The following is a 9,953-nucleotide window of genomic DNA, read 5'->3' as shown; positions in this document are numbered from 1 at the left end:
AAATTATTAGAAAATAGATAAAATCTAACAAATACTGAATAGCTTAATTTAGAATAAAAAGAGTAAAATGAAGTAAAAATATATTTTCTTGATAATATGATTTTCCCTAAACTGTATAAATAATCTTGCATCCAAAACTATAATTGCTTAGTATAAACAATTGTTTAAACAGCCTGTAACGACTTGCATTTTATCCTACTAAACATAAAATAAACATAGTTATGTATAGCTTCAATTACAAAACTAAAAGTTTTTTTAGATTGCTTTATTTATTGAAATCTTAACGGTTTTTAACAAGCTTGTTGTTTTATTTACGAAAATATAAAGCAAATTTGTAGAACTGATATTGTATTTTAGTAAGAATTTTATTTTATTTAAACATTCATAGTATACAAATTTTACTTGTTTAAAAACAATTGCATTTATAAAAAAATCTAAAAAATTAAAGTACACTTTAGTCAAAGCTCACAAAGTAATAACTTTCAAAATGTTTAAGTATCTAGAATTCTTAAAACTTATATAAAATATACATAAACAGAATTATTGTAAAAACTTGTTAAGAACTAATTGATTTTGATTTGATTAAAGCAGTTTTTTTTTTTCTTTCAGGCCTAACTTCACTATATAAGTAACTAAATGAATAATACATTGAATATTTACAGTTTAGGATCTAACTAGTCTTTCAAAGTTAATTTGAAACTGAAGATATTTTGTCTAATAATTTTTTGTATCAATTGACAAACTTAATCACAAGTTGTACTTTTTAATTCTCGACTAAATTTATATCAAATTACTTTCTTGAAACACCAATATCAAAATCGTAGAATCCAGCAACATAATTTTACCCTGCCGGCACAAATGCAGTACAATGGATCTAAAAAGAGTCGCACTGTTCTCACTCAGACAGCAAACATGTTCTAAAAACTGAGAGTAGCTCGAAATTATTTTGTTCCACAAACTAATTGAATAAAATCAACGTTATCGAATTGTACGCTAAAAATTCAAAGTACGTTTTAGAAAGTATGACGTCATTAGATGAAGATTTTGATTTCATAAGAACAAATTTTGAGGAAACGATGACCAGCGTAAAGGATGTAAAAATTAAAACCATTTAACGATTAAAAAGACGCGATAGTGCATGTAATAAAAAAATTAATACTGACGTACGCGGTGAGAAAATTGTTGATGAAAAGTGCGAAGAGACAGCAGGAAACCTGCTACTTTATCATGGCACCAGCTTGGAAAATTCCGTCGGCATTCTAGAGCAAGGGGCCAAGCCGTCTGAGAAGGGTAGCTTCGGCCCTGGCGTCCACCTCACGGCAAGCTCAGAATGCGCGTCGGAATACAAAAGACCATGGACGAAACGCCTGACGCATTTCCTTGCGTACTTGTCAAAGTAAGACAGGCTGAAGTTTCTGAAGTGGGAAAACACCGAAAGCACCAAGGTCAAGTTTGCGAAGTTACTTAAATTGTATCATGGAAGTATCTAAGGATTCACACAGTATAAGCATATGAATTTTAAGTCATTTTAGTATTTAATTTTTTTAAAGCCTTACAACTTTTTGTTATATAGTAGTGACATCATAGTGCAACCGTAAAAGCTTTCTTTAGAATGTTGTAAATTTATTGATTAAAGTTAGATAAACAAGATAGATCAGAAGAATAAAATTTAGAAACGTCTGTACATGAAGTTATTTAAAAGTATCAATAAAGCAGTCAAACTATATTTTATATTGTACAATAATCATCAGTTATTGTTTAAAATCAAGCATAATACTTTTGAATAATAGACAAAAAATTACAACTAGCTATAACAAAATAATAGAGAAATAATTTATATAGGGTAAAAACTAAAAATTTTCAAAAAGTTGAAAAAAAAAGAACTATTTAAAAAAAATTCAAATACTTTTATTATTAGTATTTTAAAACTTATAAAAATAATTTTAGTTTTTATACTAATGCTACTTTGTAAAAAAACATCAATTATTGTGATTAGTTTTTAATAGATGACCGAAAATACATAAATTACGCAAACATATAACTTTAATTAAAAGTAAACAAACGTTTATAAAAAATTTAGTTTTTTTATTGTAATTTTAACAACCATGCTTAACGTTATAAAAAAATCAACTTAAAGTTCCCATAAAATTGCGTTATTATTTTTTATGCTAAATTCTTTAAAGTTAAACAATCAAAGTAAAAAAAACGAAGAAATACTCTAATAAAAAAACTGTATGTATTTTTAACCGTTAATATTATTTGTATTTTAATGTTATGTGAATAAAATTACACTTTAAAAAATATTAAAATCAGACCTAATTACATTGAAATAATAATTTTAGCTACAAATGGTAAATTGGCTACAAATTGTATGATTTGAACTTTTAGTAAAACGAGCAGATTTTAAATTTTTGAATACTTAACAATTCTTATACTAAACTTAGTTTATTAATGAGTTAAGTTTGACCCTGTTAAACTAAAAAAAAACAAAGATTTTCTAGTGAATATTAGGCGTAATAGAGAAATTCAAATTTTCATCTTTCTGCAGTTTTATTTCTGTATTTCTGCAACAGAATAATAGTGTTTGAACTATCAGATTTTCTTGAAGTTTTAACTAATTGTATGTATTGTAAACTAATGTTGTATTTTTAATAATAATTGTTTATTAATTATAAGTATGATATTTAAAAATGAATTCTTAATAAAAGAAGAAAATTAACATAATTTTGCAAGATATAATTGTAGAATTTAAATTTAAATAAAAACACAACTTCATAAAAGACATGATTATCTTTTAATAAATAGCATTTTAAATCTATATTAAGTTTATATTTAAAAACACCTTGGTAAAAAATGGAGAAATTAATAGTTAGAGTACAGTTTTTGATATCACATGCAATTAAAATAAAAGTTAGTAGTTTTAAAATCAATACTGCAATCTTTTTTAAAGTTGTGCAATATTATGTTATTAATGTTGAGTTATACTTATTTTTAAACTAGAATAATTACAATCAATCTCAGCTTAAAAAAAGCTGAAATAATTTTAACCAAAATAAAAGAAAATTCATAATTATATTTCTTTCTTATTTTAGATATATATTTTTTATTTTTCAATTAACTTTTGTTATGTTGGCGTAATGTTATAAATAGGGTATGAATAAAGGTATATAAAAAATATTAAAGCTTCAAAATAAAACTAAAAAATATTTAATGATACTCATGATCTAGGTAAGTAGTTTTTAAATGGAAATTTCCAACAAGACTATACAAAAACTACCATTAAAAGTGCCCAGATCTTTTTTTTTTCTGTATTATCAACTCCAGAGTTTCTAGTGTAAGTATCAATTTATGACCTCATGAACCCCCCTTAGCCTCTTTACTAGTAATGCCCCCTCCCCCTCCCCCCTTTGGCCATCAAGCTGCTTATAGCCCACTAAGTTTCTGTAATGAGCCATTTTGATCAGTTTGTGAAACCCTGAGTTAGACAGTACTAACGTTATTAACATAGAGTTTTTGGACTAATCGACATTTTTTGATTTTATACTAGACTTAAATTCAAAAAAAAAAATTTATGAAATATTTAAATATTCTAGGTTGTTTTTCTGGGCAGGTTTGCCAAAAAATCTTGAAACCTAGAAAACCTGAAATTTGACAATTTAGGCTTACAAAAACCTTGGAAAATCTCAACCTTAAAACAAATATCACTAAAAAAACCTTGAAGAAACTTAAATTTGACACCTACCAAATTGACAATTTTTTCAGTTAATAATTGAAAATCAAAAATTATTTATATAAAGTTTGTAATAAATTTTATTTATGTGTACTCCATACTCTTTTTAAACTAATATTTTTTTGATTATACTATTATAATCTAGATAATTAAAAGCTATTTTAGTTTAAAGTTTGTATTCATGTTTTTATTCTATAATGTTAACTTTTTTTAACAAGTATATTTTTTAGTTGCAGTTATATGAAACTTGCGGTTGTAATAAGTTGTTCAAAGACAATTTAAAAATATTACTTATTTTAGAAAGCTAGCTGATAAAAAAGAAGTAGTTTTCTGTTAAACATTTCAAGTTATCTTGCTCCTAACTGGTAGTTGTATTAATGTAATTGTTTTATCTCTTAATAATTTTCTTTTAAAATTTAAGCATAAATAGTTTTTTTCTTCTAAACTTTCTTCAAAGAAATTTAATTAGTTTTTGTTGACTTACTTTTTATAAAGTGTAATATTACATAAATAAAAATTTTAATCTAATTGCTTTTTTTTATTCTTTTTTTTTTCAAACAATTTTGTCACTTTTGTTGCAAAATGATAACTTGTGAATTAAATTTTAAATTATTACATTTTTTATCATTTAGTGGGTTAGCTTAACTAATTAGTCAGCAGAAAAATATAGCAGAATTTACTATAGCAAAATTGTTAAAAATTTCTCTTAAGGTCATATAGTCATAAACAATTTGACCATTAGGTTTAAAAATCAAAATTAAAAAAAATTAGTTAAAAGGTTTAATAATAATTAAAGTGATATTTGACAACATTGGTTTTTAGTTGAAACTAAATAAAAAAATTTTCTAATTTTGTCTTAAATTTGTTGAACAATTTTATTCTATTTTTCAGATTTTTGTACTGTTTAAAATATTAAATTTTAACTTCATTTATGAATATATTTTACATTGTGCTTAAATATACTTTTAGTTCTAATGTTATTATCTAATCTTAAAGAACATTATTTTAAGAAGTTGCCATAAATTTCACAAAACATATTCAGGAACATTCGAGATACTTTGATATTTTAAGTTTCCAGGAGCAGGAAACTCAGGATAACTCAAGATAACTAAAAATATTTTAAATTATTAAAAATTATTTAGGATGCTTAAGATTTTTTAATGTATTTTAAACTTTGGCAGACTAAGAATAAACTTGATTTTTTTCATTCAATATCATTTTAGTTACACAACTTAGTTATTAAAGAATTCAAAACTTTTCAATTTTTCTTATAATGATTTTAAAGATGAAAAATTTGGACAACTCAAGACTGTTTTCAGTGACTCAGTACAGTTTTTTTTTTTACACAAAAAATAACAGCACTTATAATGGAATACCAGTTACACTGTTGTTTTAATATCAACCATTATAAAAACAGTCAACCAGAATGCAATTATTTCTTATGCAAGTTTACATTTTTAACATAGAATTATATAAACCTAGTAGAGTATGATTGCAGAAGAAATTCTAGTCAAGACATTCAAGATGTAGTTACAGAATTGGACTTATTTATTATTTAAATCTATTATTTTAAAGCTGGTCTATGAATAATGTTTAATACTATATAATTGTTATTTGGTTTGAATACCAAGTAGTTAATTGTATATTCTTAAAGTATATTCCTGTTAGATTTCATTTTTGTGTAAAAGTTTTGACATCATTCAAAGTATTTTATTAAGTATGATGTTCTTTTTATTTTATTATCGTTTGATATGTTGTTTGATATAAAATATAACTACTAATAGTAGTATTAAATATGGTATAATTAGTTTTTCTAAGTACTATATAATACTGTTAAGTTTAATTTAGTTCTAAGGTAAGTTTAAATATTATTATGGATTTAGCTTTAGTTTAGTTAAATTATATCTCTCCACCCTAAATATAATTAGTAATAGACTAGGCGTAAAAATATTTTTTATTTTAGTTTTAATCTCTTTTTTGAATTAAATTATATTAGTACAGTAAAAAACTGTTAGTTTTTAATAGTTATATAAATTGAATATGTTTGAATTAGAAAATACAATACATTACGAAAATACTTTGTTCTAATATTTCATTATACCTTTTGTTTTTAAGGCAGTATTTATCAAATTTTTATCTCATACTTTTATATTTTTATACTTTTAATAATTTTATTTCTTAGTGCATAGCACTATACTTAGACAAGTTTTACCATTAAAGCTTGAATTTAATTTTTAACAACGTAGGTCAATTTTATACTCTGCCCCTTTTAAAGCCTTTAAAGTTTACTTATAACTAGAAAGACATAGGGAGGTTAAAAAACAATTTGGTAATAAAGTGTCATATTGAATAAAATTCAATTGGAGGTTTAAACAGTTAACACAAAGGGTATTGACTTAATAAGTCCTAATAAGTCCCACATTTTGGTGAAAATTTTCAAGTCAAAGTAAACTAGAAATAATATTTGCAGATTTTAAGTCCTAACAAGTATCAGAAAGTGGTGACAATTTTCAAGTAAAGTGATAGTCAACCACAGATGGTATTAAGTCCTTATTAGTTACGTCATTTGGTGACGATGTTTGTGTTAAAAAAAAAAGACAATTCAAGTTTTCAAGTCACAGAAAGTAAGTGACAAAGTTTAAGTCAGATAAGTCACAAAGGGTTTAACTTCAGTGTAAGTCACAAAGAGTCAAAATAGAACTGACGAAATAGTAGTCCACTAAATTTTTAATAAGACTGACAAAATTTAGTTCACAAATTCACACTAGAACTGACAAAATATCAGTTTCAATAAGTCACAAAAATGGTGAGAAAGTTTTAGTCCCAGGTAGTCATTTTAAATCTATATAAGACTCTTAAATTTTATTAGCATAATAGAAAAAGACCATATTTATTAATAACTAAGACATCAAAGACCAGTGGTATGATAAAATAAAGTATTTTAGGATTTTGTATCATAGGGGTGAACATAGGAATGACAATAAGTGATATTTTAAATCGTAAAAGTTGTTTCCATTTCAAATTTGGTGTTACTTTTTTTCCTAGTTAATAAAAAATTTTTCAAATTTATAGATAAAAAGATTTAAGAAGTAGTGTTTCTCATAACTTGAATCTTTGAAACCATACCTTGAAAATATTTTAAACACTTTTTCATATCTACTCAAACATTTTTTCTTTAATTAGTTCTAAGATAAGTTCAATATTTGTCTGTTTTTCTTAATTTTTTAAACTTTTTGCTGTTGCTTAATAAAAACAGAAAAGAATTGCACGTTTGTCATCAAAATGCTTTTCCTCACTATTCTACTAGCAAAAAGGAAGAAAAAGACTAAGTTAAAAATTATTAACACAGAGGGTTAAAAAGATAAGAGTGAGCCTCTCTTCTAAAGCTGCAGGTAGAGTAAGTGTAATGGGAGTACACAGCTGTTTTATTTAGTTGAACATTAATTGATATAAACTCAGTCAACCAGAAAGTAATTTTACATTTTTTACATATAACTACATAAACAAGCCACATTGTGATTGCAGGAGATAGACCTTCCAGATGTATTTCTAGAGTTAGACTTGACTATAATTATAGTTGTTTAATTCAAAGTTATATTTTTAATTTTGTTTATTACTGAATAATTGCTGTTTTGATTTGAAGTATATTCCTTTAAGGAATATTTTTTGAGTAAAAGTTTTGACTCCATTTAAAGTATTGTATACAGTACGATTTTTTCTATATACTTTTTTTTTTATATTTGCTTAGTATCATTTAGTTCTAATTTAAGTTTAAATGTTTTTATAATTTTTGGTGCTAATTTAGTTGTTTTGAAACCCTACAACCTGAATATAATTAGTATTAGACCAAGCATTGTAATTAGTTTGTATTTTAGTTGTGAATTATTTTTAAAATAAACCAGTATAAGTTTAATAACAAATACTCAGTTACCAAAGCTTTTCTAATTCAAGTATGTAAAAACGTTTAAAAATATATTTATATGGTTTAAAAATGTTTAATTACTTTTAGATCAATTATAAAACAATATTTTATGATAAAAATTTAAAAGTCATGTCTGCAAAAATCATTTTTACTGGAAATGATGTTAAGAATAGTGAATTCACAAAAATTGAAAAACGTTTGAACATTTCTAATGTCGATGAACAAAAACGCTTTCTTAGTTTTTGCAAGCAAAGTTCTGAAGTTGAATTTCTAAGTAAAAATATTCAAATTTCTGATGGATCTAATAAGCTGGGTAAGTCAAAGTTATGTGTAATTAATAATATTTTAAAGTACAAAGTGATCTACTAATAACTCAGAAGAGACAAATAACTATGTTTTTTTAATTTAAAACTTTTTATAGAATTTAGTGTAAAATGAGTTGTGAAATAAGAAATAAATATTTTTTGTACTTACTTATTTCACTACTACACAGAGTACAACAAACTTTTGAAGATTAAATAACAATTTTTTTCAACAGTGTTTTTATGTTTGGTTACTAAACATTAAATTTTAAGTACAATTTTGTAGAAGTTAATTTTATTGTTTTTGTGTTAGATGTCTAACATCTATTCTGTAGTAGTTTATAATAATTTCTTAAAGATTTATGACACTAATCAATAAAATCAAAAATGATTTATATAATTTAAAACCTCTTAAAATGAATTCAATATTCTTAGTACAACTTATATATACAGTAACCTCTCGCATCTTTACGCACTCGTGACGTTACGCACTCTCGTTTAGTTACGCATTTTAAAATTCTAAAAAATTTAAAAAAAAAAATTTAATATTTTTTAATATTGCACAAATTAAGTTTATTTTATATTTTTAATGTAAAATATGTTTCTAAATGCTAAATCACTTCACTATATCTTTAGACTTTGTAAACTTATGTTCCTTGACTAACTGATAAACATTTAGTTTTACTTCAGTATATCAGAAATTTTATAAACAATAAGAGTTTAAATTAAATTTCTGAAAGATATATGACTGTGTTAAATAATGAAAGTATAATGAAATAATGAAAGTTTAAAACACAAACCAACAATACAGCTTGCCCTATATATGAACAAACATCTAAAAAATAAATCTTATGAAACTTCCTAGCAAAAAGTAGCAGTGATACTTTATAAATATAGAGTTTACATTTAACACAAATGCTTAATTATAAATTGAATTTTCTAAGTAGAATAGAGTATAAATGTTAAGTATCATATATATCACATATAAATAAAGATAAAATCTACTTATTATTTAAATTAGTAAAAAATTTCTAAAAGTATTATTATTTTATTTAAGTTTGAATCCTTTTTTTTAGCATATGTATTATTTTATTTTTTGTTTTCATATTTAAAAATAAATTAAACAAATTTTTTAAAAGTGAGAAAGTGCCCAGTCTGCTTTTAATTAAAAGCAATATCAAAAAATAGCCATTATAGTAAGTATATTTGGTACCTCTCGTATCTTTACGATCTCTCGTGTCTTTACGCAGTGTTTCTGTGGACACAATGTGCGTAAGTAAGCGAGAGGTTACTGTATTTATTTATATAACGCATAAAAAACTTGTAGATTATGCATTAAATACTGTGATATTTTTTTGTTTTACGATAGTTAAAAAAATATGCAAAATGGCAATAATAACTTTAATAGTATAAATAAAAAATGACTAAATTTTTAAAGATGTATGGTGTATGTTTTTTTAAATTTTTTAGAATAACTAAACTTTTAACTTAACATTAACTGCTTGTGCAATTTTTTTAAACACAATTAATAGGTTGACTAATGTTATTTCATAACTTCAAGATTATATTGAAATTAACGAATGATAATTAAAATTCACGATTTTAAATTATAGTTTTAAGAAAGCATCTATTCTATTTAAGTATTTCTGTAAAATAATAACTTCAATTTACCAGAAAATTACATAAAATATAGAACTTAGAAAAACTTGGTAAATATATCAACAATTAAATATACTATGACTATAATAACTTAAATTATGATGTTTCAGATGTAATGAATCGAGCACAATGTGAACTAATATCTGCTTTGAAGTTAACCAAACACTCATTGAATGAACATTTGATTAGTAAATCATTTGAAGATTTCAACGAAAAGCTACAAATTAAAACTGCAGTGTTGTTATATCAGCTAGCCTCAAAATTTAACCTATCAGATATTAAAATTACAGCTTTCAGATACATAGAGCGTTGTTTTAATTTGGTAGTTGAAACAAAAAGC

The sequence above is a fragment of the Thalia democratica genome, chromosome 2, assembly GCF_965202585.1.
Source record: "Thalia democratica chromosome 2, ktThaDemo2.hap1.1, whole genome shotgun sequence".
In the NCBI taxonomy this organism is placed as follows: Eukaryota; Metazoa; Chordata; class Thaliacea; order Salpida; family Salpidae; genus Thalia; species Thalia democratica.
This window is presented reverse-complemented; position numbering follows the sequence as displayed.